Source organism: Protopterus annectens, chromosome 15.part0 (genome assembly GCF_019279795.1).
Source record: "Protopterus annectens isolate FY-2018-M chromosome 15.part0, PAN1.0, whole genome shotgun sequence".
NCBI lineage: Eukaryota > Metazoa > Chordata > Ceratodontiformes > Protopteridae > Protopterus > Protopterus annectens.
In genome coordinates, this window is record NC_056749.1 from 594,920,343 (window position 1) to 594,935,498 (window position 15,156).

Below are 15,156 nucleotides of genomic sequence, written 5' to 3' on the forward strand. Positions count from 1 at the left end.
TACAGAACAAAAGACATAAATATTAACAACTCAAACAATATTTCTATATCTGTCTACCTACCTATCTGTATACAAGTGCAAGGCCTGAATACAAATCACCTTAAATGGTATTATAGGCAAGAGCCTCTGTACAATAACATTAGATTAAACTGACATGCCTACAAAGTACATAAATTAACATGTTACAAGGAAGACGTCTGAGGCAGTAACACGTCTTTTAAAACGTATCTGAAAAAGAACATGGAAAATTAGCTATACTAATTGGTATTTCAACATACGATTCAGACATTCATAAGAGATTTTAAATCTGATTAAAGGTGTATTTATAAATGCCAGTATAAGGGAAGATAATAGTTCTAAAGTTGTTGCTTACAGGTGCCTGAAAATTAAACAAAATGATCTGTAGATGTTTGTAAAATGTTGTATAATGTTTCTTGTTCTGACATACTAATAATCAGAGACCTTAATACATAGTATGATTGTTTATTAAACAGTTTGGCAGTGTCATTCCAACAGGTTCAGACACTGAATGAGAGGTGATTTCTTGGCAATTGCCAACACAACTTGGGTGTAACAAGTGCCATTTTCATGACAAAACTAATAAAACTTGAACATTTTGTTTTGCTAATTCCATTTGAAAGGGGACTGTGCCTCCTTCACCCCCACCCCCAATTTCGAGTATTGTCACACTAAGTGTGTATCACAACAGATAATGAGTTAACCACCAGTGTGCATCTGACACTGGTCATTTCATATTTATTTGGGCCGTGTTTTGAATAAAAAGTTTCTGTAAATTTTTTTTCAAATCATGTCCCAAGTAAATTTAGAATATCCCTCAGTGATGTCAAGTGCTGTTCCACAGACTATGGATGCATTTCACAATTTTCACTGAGCTGATGTCACTAAGGTTAAAGATCACGTTTAACTTTCAGTGGCATCAATGTAGAGAAAACAAATTTAATGAGTGCTGGAATTTAATGAATGGTAGAGGAAAAGCAATCGCCAATCGGGTAAAAATGTTAATTGGCACTGTATGCATCCCACAGGATGGTACTAATAGACAAGTCTCACAGTAAAACAATAGACTAAGAAAAAAATAGCTTGTGTGGTGGCAGCCCTGCCAATGTCCGCATTACATGTGTACATTTACTTTTGACTTGGTAGCATTGCAGAGTTACTCCATAAATGACTTATTTGCAAGTCTGTAAACAGAGAAGTGCACAATTACAAACTGCAGAAAACAGTAACTGGGTAACCAAAAAGTTAGCTAATTGTGTTATTGCTAAGCTTCTATTTCACAGTATATACTGGGAATCTAAGAAGAAATGAGAGTTCACAGTTCTTGAAACAAAGTACCAACATATCAAAATCAGGCTATTAAATGACATAAAACAAATAATATAAAAAACTATTAGCAGGCATGAATGTCACTAACTAACTAAAACAGCCTAATGTAACCATATAAGTTTCTATTCTAGACCACACATAATGAGAGGTCAAGTGTTTTTCATTATATCATAACAACCACTTATTTATTAAGTTGTATGAGCAGATTTCATAGGTCAAAAATGTTCTATACATCATGTGTGTGCCTTATGCCTTACATTGTTATATTCAATAGAAGAAAGCAGCTGTGCTATAGGCTAATGAAAATGTAGCCAGTCTAAAAGCCAAATCCATTTAGTGACACAAGTCAAGCTTAAAATAAAGGGCAGCTGTTTCAGCAAGCTATGATTATATTCCTGAAGAAGAGATTTAACTATGCTCTTACATTACTTAGTCTAAAGGCGTAAACTAATAACTTCAAAGCATCATCAGTGATCCAGATAAGTGGCAAAATTAAGAAAGGATCACAGAAAAAATAAAAATCCATGCAGACATATTGTCAAAAAATTTGGAAGGAGAAATTCACTAGCGAAAAGACACAAATACATCTGGAGAACCAAAATGTGGTGTGCCTCCCATGTAGATTAAAAACAAATAACCAAATAACTCCAGGGTATTCAGCCAAAAGGTAATATACAATCCATTTATTAAAATCCAGGTTAAGCGCTTTCGTCTAACTCCCGGACTTCTTCAGAACTAACAAAACTGTAAAAACTTTCACATTTCTATTAACCCTGTGTTAAAAATGAGGGCAGCTAAGTTGTGAATGGTTTTTGTTGGTGTGATGGATTATTCATACATTTGTATTTTTATTTTCACACATTTGCATTTTTATTTTATTGTATATACTTACATTTATATGTGAGTTTTTATGTACTATACACACTACTTGCATTGTTTTTGAACAAGCAACAATGTTTTTATGTAAGTTTTCAGGACGAAATTCATTACCTATTATGTTGATGAAAGGGTTAAAAAAAGTGACTCATTAATTGATTTTACCAGTTAATTAGATAATGGATTTATTGAAGAAGTATAAGAAGGTGGTATTTTTACAGTTTTGTTAGTTCTGAAGAAGTTCTGGAGTTGGACAAAAGCGCTTAACCTCGATTTAATAAATGGAATGTAAATTTCCTCTTGGCTGAATATCGTGGAGTCATTTGACAAATACATCTGAAGTATAACACAAATGAGCACTAAGAAAACTGCAGCTGCATAATAATAATAGCAATAATAATAATAATAATAATAGCTGAGAGTTTTATATTTTTAAAAGTATCTAAAATTTCTCCAAATTCTTGTAGCTAAAAGGTTCAGTGTCTTTTTTATTGAATAAAGACAAGATTCTACTGTTTCACTCATTTCTTTCCCTGTGCATTTTGAAAAGGTTCTGTGCTTTCTCATAGACCAAAGTTCTATACCTGTTTGGAGCATATCAAGAAATGCATATCAGGCATATCTCTCAACCATACTGAATTACTCAGTTTTTACCGAGTTTTGGGTTCCAAATGAAGAAGTGCCACAATTCCCAAGTGGCACCCCTTCATTTCAGATTTTTTTCTTTTGGTTTTATTTTTTTGAATGTCATGCTGTCGGAGCTGACATAATCTTGTGCGCAATGATGTCAACCCTGTCAGGGCTATTAGCCAGTCGGAATTGAGCTCAGGGAGCTCGTAGTCATTCTGGCTGCAAATGCGAGTGGGAACAGCTGTTTGATTCAAACAGCTCAAATTGGCAGCAGCAGAGAATGGATGGCACAACACTCATTTTGGGGGAAGTGCAGATTTGAATTGCAGAACTCGTTTCATGGGTTGGAAGTGTGTGTGTGTGTGTGTGTGTGTGTGTGTGTGTGTGTGTAAATGCCCCCATGCAATACACCTGGTGGCTAGAGGTATTCAGGCTCAAACCCTGTACCTTTGGTACAGGGTAAAAAGAGCCTAAAGTCCCTAGCCACCACCATTTCTGAGCTTTGTCCAGATTTTTTGTGCAAAGAGTTGAGAGCTATGGTGAGAAATGAGAACTGGATTCACTAAATGATGGCCATTAAGTTTCAGTCTTCCTAATTTTTAGGGAACTGCTGATTTGGCATAGTGGTATGTTGCCCTGACTGTAGTGCATAGGGTCCTGGGTTCAAGACTTGCCAATGAAATGCATGGGGGTAACACAACATTTTATTCTAGCAATTTTCCAAAATTATACAAGCAATGTTTAAAATGTGTCCCTGGTAAGTCCCTAGACACCACTACCACTTGTGAGCTTTGTCCAGGTTTTTTGTTCTAAGAGTTGAGAGCTATGGTGAGAAGTGAGAACTGAATTTGTATTCCCCCATTATTGGCATTGTTTGTCCAGGTTTTTTTGTGCTAAGAGGTTGAGAGCTATGCTGAGAAAACTGCTGATTTAGCATAGTGGTATGTTGCTCTGACTGTAGTGCATAGAGTCCTGGGATCAAGACTTGCCAGAGACATGCATGGTGGTAACACATTTTATTCTATCAACTTTCCAAAATTATACAAGCAATGTCTAAAATCATGTGAAGTACAGTAAGTGGGTGCAGTTACTACTCCAGCAGTATCATGTGAGGTACAGTAAGTGGGTGCAGTTACTACTCCAACAGTATCATATGAAGTACAGCAAGTGGGTGCAGTTACTGCTCCATCAGTATCATGTAAAGTACAGTTACTGCTCCAGCAGTATCATGTGAAGTACAGTAAGTGGGTGCAGTTACTGCTCCAGCAACATCATATCATGTGAGTACAGTAAGTGGGTGCAGTTACTGCTCCAGTAACATCATATGAAGTACAGTAAGTGGGTGCAGTTACTGCTCCAGCATCATATGAAGTACAGTAAGTGGGTGCAGTTACTACTCCAGCAGTATCATGTGAGGTACAGTAAGTGGGTGCAGTTACTGCTCCAGCAGTATCATATGAAGTACAGTAAGTGGGTGCAGTTACTGTTCCAGCAGTATCATGTAAAGTATAGTAAGTTGGTGCAGTTACTACTCCAACAGTATCATGTGAAGTACAGTAAGTGGGTGCAGTTACTGCTCCAGCAGCATCATACCATATGAAGTACAGTAAGTGGGTGCAGTTACTTCTCCAGCAGTATCATGTGAAGTATAGTAAGTGGGTGCAGTTACTACTCCATCAGTATCATGTGAAGTACAGTAAGTGGGTGCAGTTACTGCTCCAGCAGCATCATATCATGTGAAGTACAGTAAGTAGGTGTAGTTGCTGCTCCAGCAGCATCATGTGAAGTACAGTAAGTGGGTGTAGTTACTACTCCAGCAGTATCATATGAAGTACAGTAAGTGGGTGTAGTTACTGCTCCAGCAGTATCATATAAAGTATAGTAAGTGGGTGCAGTTACTACTCCAGCAGTATCATGTGAGGTACAGTAAGTGGGTGCAGTTACTGCTCCAGCAGTATCATGTGAAGTACATTAAGAGGGTGCAGTTACTGCTCCAGCAGCATCATGTGAAGTACAGTAAGTGGGTGCAGTTACTGCTCCAGCAGTATCATGTGAAGTACAGTAAGTGGGTGCAGTTATTGCTCCAGCAGTATCATGTGAAGTACACTAAGAAGGTGCAGTTACTGCTCCAGCAGTATCATATGAAGTACAGTAAGTGGGTGCAGTTACTGCTCCAGCAGTAAACAGGGGCAATTGTATTTATTTGTACTGTGCTAACTAGTTAAGTAAGCTATTAGCATGGAAATCTTTCAATTAGTAAAAGTAGAAAAGGTAATGGCCTTGCTGAGTGAAAGAACTGCTCTGATTTTTTCAAATATTGATTTAATACTTAGTTACTAACAAGTATTGTTCTATGGTAACTATAAGAAAAACATAAAAATGCAATGATGCTCGCTTGTGTGTAACAGATTATTCAATGGAGACACATCTGTACCCACTACTTTCTACAGTATTAGGGTAAATGTGTTGAGAACATTAAATGCAGTCATATACACCTTGATGATTTATTGGTCAGTGTGTAAACTTGGAGCAAACATGTATGTAATTGTATTGTTGTATTATATAGCACTGTTTCAGGCTATATTCTGCTGTATGGCATCACACCACAAAAACATACTTATTGTATTATATTACAATAGTATTATATTATATTATGTGTACAGCCAGTTCAGTATACTATACTACATAATACTATACAGTATTTATTTGATTCTGCACTGTAGTGGTTCACATTTAATTACATATGCTGAACCAAAGCACATTCCATTATTAACACTTTTATTAAATTATATCACTTTAGACATGCACAAACATACATTTATATAAAGGAAAACAAACCACAATTAACAATTCCAAGTTACAAACATCATAAATCACCTATGTTTTTGTATAACTATCATCAATCCAACATTATATAAATTGCTTGGTTCCTAACTTCCCTTAAACCTCACTCCTCCAGAACATTATTCTGCATGTTTAGTTATTTACTGCTCCCACAATTTCCATTTTTTCTGTGCAACTTGCTCCTACCATTTTCTACAGATCCCACTTCCAGTTCTTTCAGCTCTCTTACAATATCCAAATACTTCAAACACAGTTGCTTTATACTTTGATTTCCATTTTCTAGTAGTTGCATTTTTACTATGTCTAGACAATTTGATCTTGTATCCCAGCTAAAAAAATAATTTCCTTAGTTATGTACATTTGCTGACCCAATATTTCTGACAGAGTACCCTGTAGGGAATTTTTAAAGTTTGCCAGCTCATTACATGCCTAAAACATATGTTCCTGGTTACCTCTTTCTTCACCATAACACGCATTTGCCATCGACCTATGTAAAAATTATTTGAAGTCTGCTTGGGGTACAAAAATACCTATGCAAACACTTTCAGTCAAAAAAACCTAAATCTTCTAGACTTTGTTGAATACCTGGGAGCCATACATATGTCCTCTCATCGTTTCCATGTGAATTGCTTATCCAATCCCTCTTCACAATCTTTTCTAACCTCCTCTGATTGATCCTGTAGTTATCAACCAATATTTTACATCCCCTACTAATTATCCCTTTTTTAACAGCGGCTTCTCTTCTAGAGCCAACTAAAAACTCGACCATGGCAGATCTTTCAATTAGGATTCCCCTACCTCCTTCTGTTTGTCTATACTTAGTTTTTGGAATACTTTCTGCTACTTTATGAATATAATATTCTGTATAGCTGTTGTTATTCTCCTTAAGGATCTGCATCCGGAATCCCATTCTTTCCTTTTTTCCTTGAATTCCCCTGCTTCATCAGCTTTGTCATCTCTTTCCATTTTGAATTATAGCTTTCTGCTTGTGTTATGTATATCAGCCTTAACTGTGTAGCTCTAAAATATCCCTTCATATCAGGAAATCCTAAACTCCTTGCTCCTTTGAAGGATCAGCTTAGCTCACCTGACCTTTACCCTCCTCCCCTCCCTGGTAAATTCTTTCAACTCTTTATGAGTGTCCACAGCTTCTCCACTGAACTTGCACTGTGCATTGTACTGTACTCCACTGCACTGCATCATGGTGCACAGTGTTGTACAGTATTATATACAGATAGCCAATACTGCACTGCATTATGTTGCAAACTATTGTACAGTATTATATACAGATGGCTGATACTGCACTGCATTATGGTGCACAGTGTTGTACAGTATTATATACAGATGTCTGACACTGCACTGCATTATGGTGCACAGTGTTGTACAGTATTATATACAGATAGCCGATACTGCACTGCATTATGGTGCACAGTGATGTACAGTATTATATACAGATAGCTGGTACTGCACTGCATCATGGTGCACAGTGTTATATACAGATAGCCAATACTGCACTGCATTATGTTGCAAAGTATTGTACAGTATTATATACAGATGGCTGATACTGCACTGCATTATGGTGCATAGTGTTGTACAGTATTATATACAGATGTCTGACACTGCACTGCATTATGCAGCCCAGTGTTGTACAGTATTATGTACAGATGGCTGACACTGCACTATGGTGGACAGTGTTATACTATATTATATACAGATGGCTGATACTGCACTGCATTATGGTGCACAGTGTTGTACAGTATTATATACAGATGTCGGACACTGCACGGCATTATGCTGCACAGTGTTGCACAGTATTATGTACAAATGGTTGACACTGCACTATGGTGCACAGTATTGTACAGTATTATATACAGATGGCTGATACTGCATTATGGCGCACAGTGTTGTACAGTATTATATACAGATGGCTGATTCTGTAAGGGGCACCTGGTGTATAATATGAGAAATAGAATATGGAGTGGTTTGGTGTGTGACAAACTAAATATCCTGTACTGCAAATTTACGGAAAGGGTTTAGTCACTTACAGTAAAGTTACTGTTAACTTTCCAAGATCCTTATTTCTACATTAATAATCCATAAGGGATTAAATATGTTCATAAGTACTTACCAGGCTGCAGTCCAGGGTACCACTGAGGAGCCTAGACCAAATTCCCAGTTAACCAGTACTACCTAGTTAAGTGAATTGCTCAAGGTCACACAGTAGGCAAATGAGCACTGAGGGAATAAAAACCCTGTACCACAGCAACTTCAGCTCCCAGCTTTAACCCTCTGCACCAACTTCCAGAGTAAAAGCAAGCCTTAACTTATCAGAACCCAGGACATATTCAGTGATGGTCTCCAAAACATATCATTAACTAAGTAAGTTATTGCAGGACCCATAACACAAATTAAAACTATTAAATGTCAATCCATGTGTAATTCAGGGGGTAAAAACACTGGTTAAGCAACACAGCACAACTAAACAGGGAGATGGGTTACCTATTTCTCAAAATTGAGGTTACCACTGACATCCCACTGAGCTTAGAAACAGGGCTGCTACCTTTTTTTTGGGGGGGGGGTATCCTTACATATACATATGGAAAATAAGCTCCCAATAACTAAACATACTGATGATTGCAAACTGGGTAACATAATTACTTTAGTAAAAGATGCTGAAGTTCTTGTGGAGTAGTAATTACCACACCTTTAATTATAGTACATTTTCAGTACATGTCTAAAACAGGAGAAAAAAGATCACCACTAGCATCAGTAAATGTAGTGTCAGGCTGTAAGCAATATCTATTGCAAATGATACCCTTGGGCTCCTTCAGTGCATCAACCTCTCAACCCAAAGCTAAGGACAATAAAAACATGCACACACTCTACTAACATTTAACCAGCCACAGTTTGCGCAGTCACTGCTTAAATGAACTCTGTTACTATTGATAACATTTAACCAGCCATAGAATGAGCGGTCACTATGTAAATTAATGCTGTTACTACTAACATGTAACCAGCCACAGTATGAGTGGTTGCTGCTTAAATGAATGCTATTACTACAAATAACATTTAACCAGCCACACTCTTATTACTAATAACATTTAATGAGCCACAGTAAAAGTGGTCACTGCTTAAATGAATGCTGCAACTACTAACATTTAACCAGCCAAAGTATGAGTGGTCACTGCTTAAAAGAATGCTGTTACTACTAACATTTAACCAGCCACACTCTGTTATTACTAATAACATTTAACCAGCCACAGTATGAGCTGTCGCTGCTTAAATGAATGTGGTTACTACTAATAACATTTAATGAGCCACAGTATAAATAGTCAATGCGTAAATGAATGCTGTTACTACTAACAACATTTAATCAGCTACAGTACAAGTGGTCACTGCTTAAATGAATGTTGTTACTACTAACAACATTTAACCAGCCATTGTATAAGTGGTTGCTGCTTAAATGAATGCTGTTACTACTAACAACATTTAACTAGCCACAGTATGAGTGGTCACTGCTTAAATTAATGCTGTTACTACTAACGACATTTAACCAGCCACTTTATGAGTGGTCGCTGCTTAAATGAATGCTGTTACTACTAACAACATTTTACCAGCCATAGTATAAGCGGTCACTGCTTAGATGAATGCTGTTACTACTACTAACATTTAACCAGCCACAATATGAGTGGTCGCTGCTTAAATGAATGCTGTTACTACAACTAACATTTAACCAGCCACAGTATGAGTGGTCGCTTCTTAATTGAATGCTGTTACTTCTACTAACATTTAACCAGCCACAGAATGAGCGGTCACTGTGTAAAGTAATGCTATTACTACTAATAACATGTAACCAGCCACAGTATGAGCAGTTGCTGCTTAAATGAATGCTATTACTACAAATATCATTTAACCAGCCACACTCATTACTAATAACATTTAATGAGCCAAAGTATGAGTGGTTGCTGCTTAAATGAATGCTGTTACTACTACTAACATTTAACCAGCCACACTCTGTTATTACTAATAATGTTTAACCAGCCATAGTATGAGTGGAGGCTGCTTAATTGAATGCTGTTACTACTAACAACATTTAACCAGCCACAGAATGAGGGATCACTGCATAAATGAATGCTGTTACTACTGATAACATGTACCCAGCCACAGTATGAGTGGTCGCTGCTTAAATTAACGCTGTTACTACACTCACACATACTTGGCAGCTCATCTGAGATGCCACCCGAGGCAACCACCTCCTTTGCCACATCCTAGCTATGGCACTCAGGAATTGGTAAAAAGGGCATAAATTATATTTATAAAATAAACGGTTAGAGCATAAAAAAATAGCATCCATTAAAAATCTACAGAGAATGGTAAACAATTTATTTAAATTTTGACCAGGGTGCATCTAGCAAGGCAAAAAATATATACATTTTGTAGCCCTTCTACTTTTAAATGGAATCTCTGCTCATCTCTAGGAAATTACTGTAGTGCTTTACACTTCACTAATCTGAAGCATTAATTAATGATTAACAAAAGCCATGCCACATTTTGTAGTCTTTCAAGTAACATGGAGTAACTTAAAAAGGTACAAAGAGCCCTTAACAGAAAAATCAAAGGTTTAGAAAATGAACTATTCAGAAGGTTTCAGCAAATGCTATTAGATTTTTTTTCTCATGACTTCCTATTACAAGTACGAGAGCTCAAATTATGGGTTCTAGATATCCAAAATAAGCTGTGATTCAAATAAATAGTGTATTTCTGTACTCAGTATATCCTATTAAAGCATTTTTGTAGGGAGGCTTTGCTACACCTGCTACTTACACATACTGCAGGTAAGACTTCTGAATTTCAGATTAGGAGTTATACAGTCTTGGCATATGTCACCTCACCACACATTCTCCCTTGCAGTTGCTTCTGTTCTACAGATTACAGTTATGGTGCTCAGAATTTCAGCAAGCACTCATTTCTTGTATTTTGCTTAAACATAATATATTCCCTTGTTTATGAGGCAATTTCCGGTCCACTTCTGTTGGAATGAATATGTCTCGAATGTACCATTCTGGAAGCTAATACCAGATCAGGGAACCTAACTCTACAAACAATATCAATACCAGAAAAAAAATTGAAAGCCTACCTGGTGGTGAAGAGCAATAAACCAGCGATTAATTAGCAGCTCAGGTATCGAGGACATGCATACATATCATGGAGCTGATCATTCACCAAGACCTGGTAGATACCAGAACATTGAACGATAACTGAGCTGGGCATGTGACAGTACCAGGAAGGCACGACTATCCTAGAGCCCAAGATGGACACCTCCAAGACATTTCTTATTGCCCAACTAAACTTGAGAATAAACAGTCTGTAGATTAGGGTCCTGGAACATAAAAGCCCAAGAACACATGACAATGTACGTGATGCTGCTGGCTTCTATCTCTGTAATCCCTTCCAGCTGACTATTCCCTATTCCCAGTCCAACTGTGATAGCTTCTGCTATTAGGATACGGGCTACCACTCCACGAATCCCTCCCTGTCATCACTACCAGGGTGGCACCAACAAGGAGGATAGTAATGGGGGCAAACTCAAGCAGCTGATGGCTAGGTGGGGGTATACAAGGGGAGGCCCCTAAAATAACAAAACGCAATGCCAAATAACATTATACAGAGCATTCCCATATTATGGAATAAGTTTATTCTTAAAATGAGGCTAGTCATTATCTCATCGGGGGGTGATATTCAAACTTCATGAATGTTATGAAGTTGTAAGCTTCACAGCTGAAATTCTGAACCTATAAACTCAAGAATGTAGAGAACAAAACATTTGATTTCATTTATTCCTGAGAGCAGCCCAGGTTTTTATGAATTAGTTGCTTTGTGGGTACCTTTCTACAGTAATTTGGAGGTAAACTGTAAACTTCTTTTCATTTTTTTGTAATCTTATAATTGTATTATATAATTGTGCTATTTCAGAAAGGGTTATGTTAAATTTATTAGGTTTGATGTTTGAGTTATGTGCTTTAACTACCTTACTGTAGTTTTCTACTTTTGGTCCACATTGTATGTAAAGCCATCTTTATGACTGTCAGCTTGTTACTGTGGTTTTATTTTAGTTTTTATTTAATTTGCTTCATTTAAGGTTAGATTTTTATTTTTATTTCACACTTGTTAATTGGTCAGACAGACTATCCAAATGATCTGCGTTACTGTCAGTACATTAAGTATGACATAAATAAACAACATACATTTGCAGCGCATGTACAGATGCTTTCAATATGTACACATACACCTGCAGTTCAGGAAATAACTAAAGTGCTGACACAATGATAAAATCAGGTTTGGTATTCAATATAATACTACAGTAGCCATAAAGATTCAAAAAGGTGGGCCAAGAAGTCCATGACAAAAGTATGCACACAATCCCCAAACAAAGCATCCAGACTAATCTTAAATGCAGACAAGGAAGGTGATCGCCTAACCTGAAGTGGGGGAAATTCCAAACTACCTGCTCTGAATTTAAAACTTTTCTTCATAACATCACACCAATCAATAAACTATCATTTCTCATGTCTCTAACACGTAAAATGAAATTACTGCCAGCTGTAGCAGCCAGCAATTAATACCCGAGACATTTAAACATCAGTACTGCATCTCCCTTGAGTACTTTATCTAATCAAAAATCCCTATATGAAAGACAATATACATGAGAGATCTGTCCTGTAAAAGTCGTTTATATTCTTTCGGTATTTTTAAGGAGACAGAATTAACTTACACGCTTTTCCCTCCATTCTCAATATGAGGATGAATTAACTCATTAGCACCTACAAGGTGTGGAATGTCACACCTATAGCAGCCTACACACATCTTGTATTCCAGAGCATTTTCTGAAAAAAAATACACTGAAAGCATAAAATAAAAAGAAATATAAAATAAACAAAAGGAACTATTTTGTGAACAATAAAAGCCATTAAGACTGTACAGATAGCAATGTTATCAGTAAGAAAGATTCTTTACATTAATTCATAGCCTTTTCCATAAATACTGTAATACACACAAACCCTAAATTATATATTTAAATTTTCACAAATTTTCCTCTCTTGAAAACTATGCAGCCTCAGTATACACTGTCAGAACATTTTTGTTAACCAGACATAAGCTTTTACATGACAAGAAATTCCTCTACAAGTGTACGTTTATTGAGATATTCACAGAAATATGAAAACATATGTTTAATTGTATAATTAGCAGCACAGATAATACTGGATCTCTGAATATCTGCAACTTAACAGTGCAAATATCAAAGAGAGTTTTCTTCAACAGCATTTAAGGTTTCACCTAATTCATGCAACAGTTAGTAAGTCACTTGGTTTTTGAAGTGTTAGGTTATTTTATTTATTTATTTTTACATTTATTTACCGGGATAATCCACTAGACACAGGTCCATTTTCAGTGGAGTCCCAGGGAGAAAAGCTCCTAATTACTAATAAACAACTAGCAATATTTCCAGTATAGTGTGATATAAACCGGCATTTTCAGTGAATTGTCCTGTCTCCCTCATTTTATTCAAGAAAAGAACCTCAGGCATTAGTTTCCTAAACTGTCTTAAATACTTAAAAAAAGTCTTTACTGCTATCACCAGTATGATTTAATGCCAATTCATATCTTAGAACTTCAAATTGTGAAGTCTATTTGTATTAGCTGATAGAAATGCAAAATATTTTTTTTTATTATTATAGCATTTCTGCAGAGATTTGAACCATCTAAGAAATTTACCAACACCTATGTCACCAGTGGACATTACCACAAAGAATGGAGTATACCACTACTATTTATTTAAAATAATTAACTATTGTAATCTAATATAATTAATAAATTAATACTATTTTGTAACGGAAAAGTATTTTGACCAGGGAGATTTCAGCTAAGGTGAGTGCATGAAGTAGTTACATTGTATAAAATTAAAATGATAAGATTTCACTGAGGCTCCGAAGATGGCTCAGTCTGGATTGCATCTGATATCTATATGCAAGGTGATCCAAACAACTGGTGACATCTTATGGAATGCTCCTGGAGTGGTAAGTGTGTGTAAAATAATGGAGTTATAGAGTAACAGCAGTCAGGTCTGCATTTCTGCTGAAGTAAGAAGTGCTGCCACTGATTAACAACAGTCTGAGGGAAAGGCAACAAGATGACTGGTGAACAGTGGTTGCAAACAAGAATGTTATCCTGAGGTAAATGGGAAGGATGTTAGTGGTGCCACAAGGGTCACACTGATGTGCCCTAATGGGAAATAATTATTAAATTTGTTTAGTTTGCTGGAATTTAATCATTTTTATTGTTCTGTTTTACTTATTGATTGATTGATTGCAGTTTGCTGGAAAAGAAGTGTCCTAAAGTAATGACATATATGGCTAGATATGCGTACATACATACTTTGCGTTTCACATGTATATATAATGTGTATATGAGACTGTGTTTGTAACTTTATATACTTATGGACATTCATTAAGTTATATACTGTTGTGTACTGTTTTCTGTAACTCTCTTTAGTAATCATAAATGTTATGTAACTGTTGTGCTCTGAAGGAAATTAATGAATACTTTTTCTTTTGTAAACATTAATCCTTACAGGTTACTGTATTCAATATTAACCAAAATGTCAAGTTCAACCAAAACACCCAAGAAGAAAGGATGTTAGTCCATGAGTAAGGGTTAACAACCATCTGTTTAAATATTGACAAAGAAAATAGATTCAGCTTATGCTGGAACTTCAATTCTTTTTTTTTTTTTTTTTTATTAAATGGAACTTTAATTCTCTTTTATTAAATGTCCAGAATTAAAAAAAAACTTTATACAAAAAGTCAATTCAGAGAAGTTCCTTTTCAGTGAGAGCAGAAAAACATCGTTTGCAACTTTTGGAGAACTAGTTAAGGCAGTTTTTAAAGGAAAAATAATATATTTTGAGAAATGTAAGTAGAAAGACTTCCTTAACAAAATTACCCAAACAAAGACCTAAATGATGAAATATCAAGTTAAAAGGTAAAGAAAGCAGTACAAGACCTCAACTAACTTATAGGAAATTATATCATTCAGAACTGTCAAATAAATGGATCATAGTGCCATTAAAAAAGTATGTTTCAACTGGCCAAAATTATAACATTACAGGAAACAGTTAGATTAACTGCAGAATGCTATTTTAAACCACAGTGCAGAGAAGAAGAATGGACTACTGTATAGCTACACGTAATGAATGCTGCCCTCACGAACTTATATTAACTCTACAGGAAATATGTCACTCAGAGAATAACGGCTGCAGATAAAAAATAGTGTACCTGAGAAAGAAAAATGCAGAAAAATCATATTCTGATTAAGGACTGGCACACCCGAAGTGATATTTACTCAAGCAACTGTCCTTGTAGGAACATTTCATTCCTTACTTTTAAACCTGATGCCTGTACT

General features: G+C 36.1%; 1 protein-coding gene across 1 annotated transcript in view; it reads right to left on the reverse strand.

Annotated features, from left to right (window-relative positions):
* The window catches only part of LOC122789941 (glycerophosphoinositol inositolphosphodiesterase GDPD2-like), a 146,288-nt gene that overhangs the window by 88,183 nt on the left and 42,949 nt on the right, over positions 1–15,156 (reverse strand). The window lies entirely within an intron of this gene.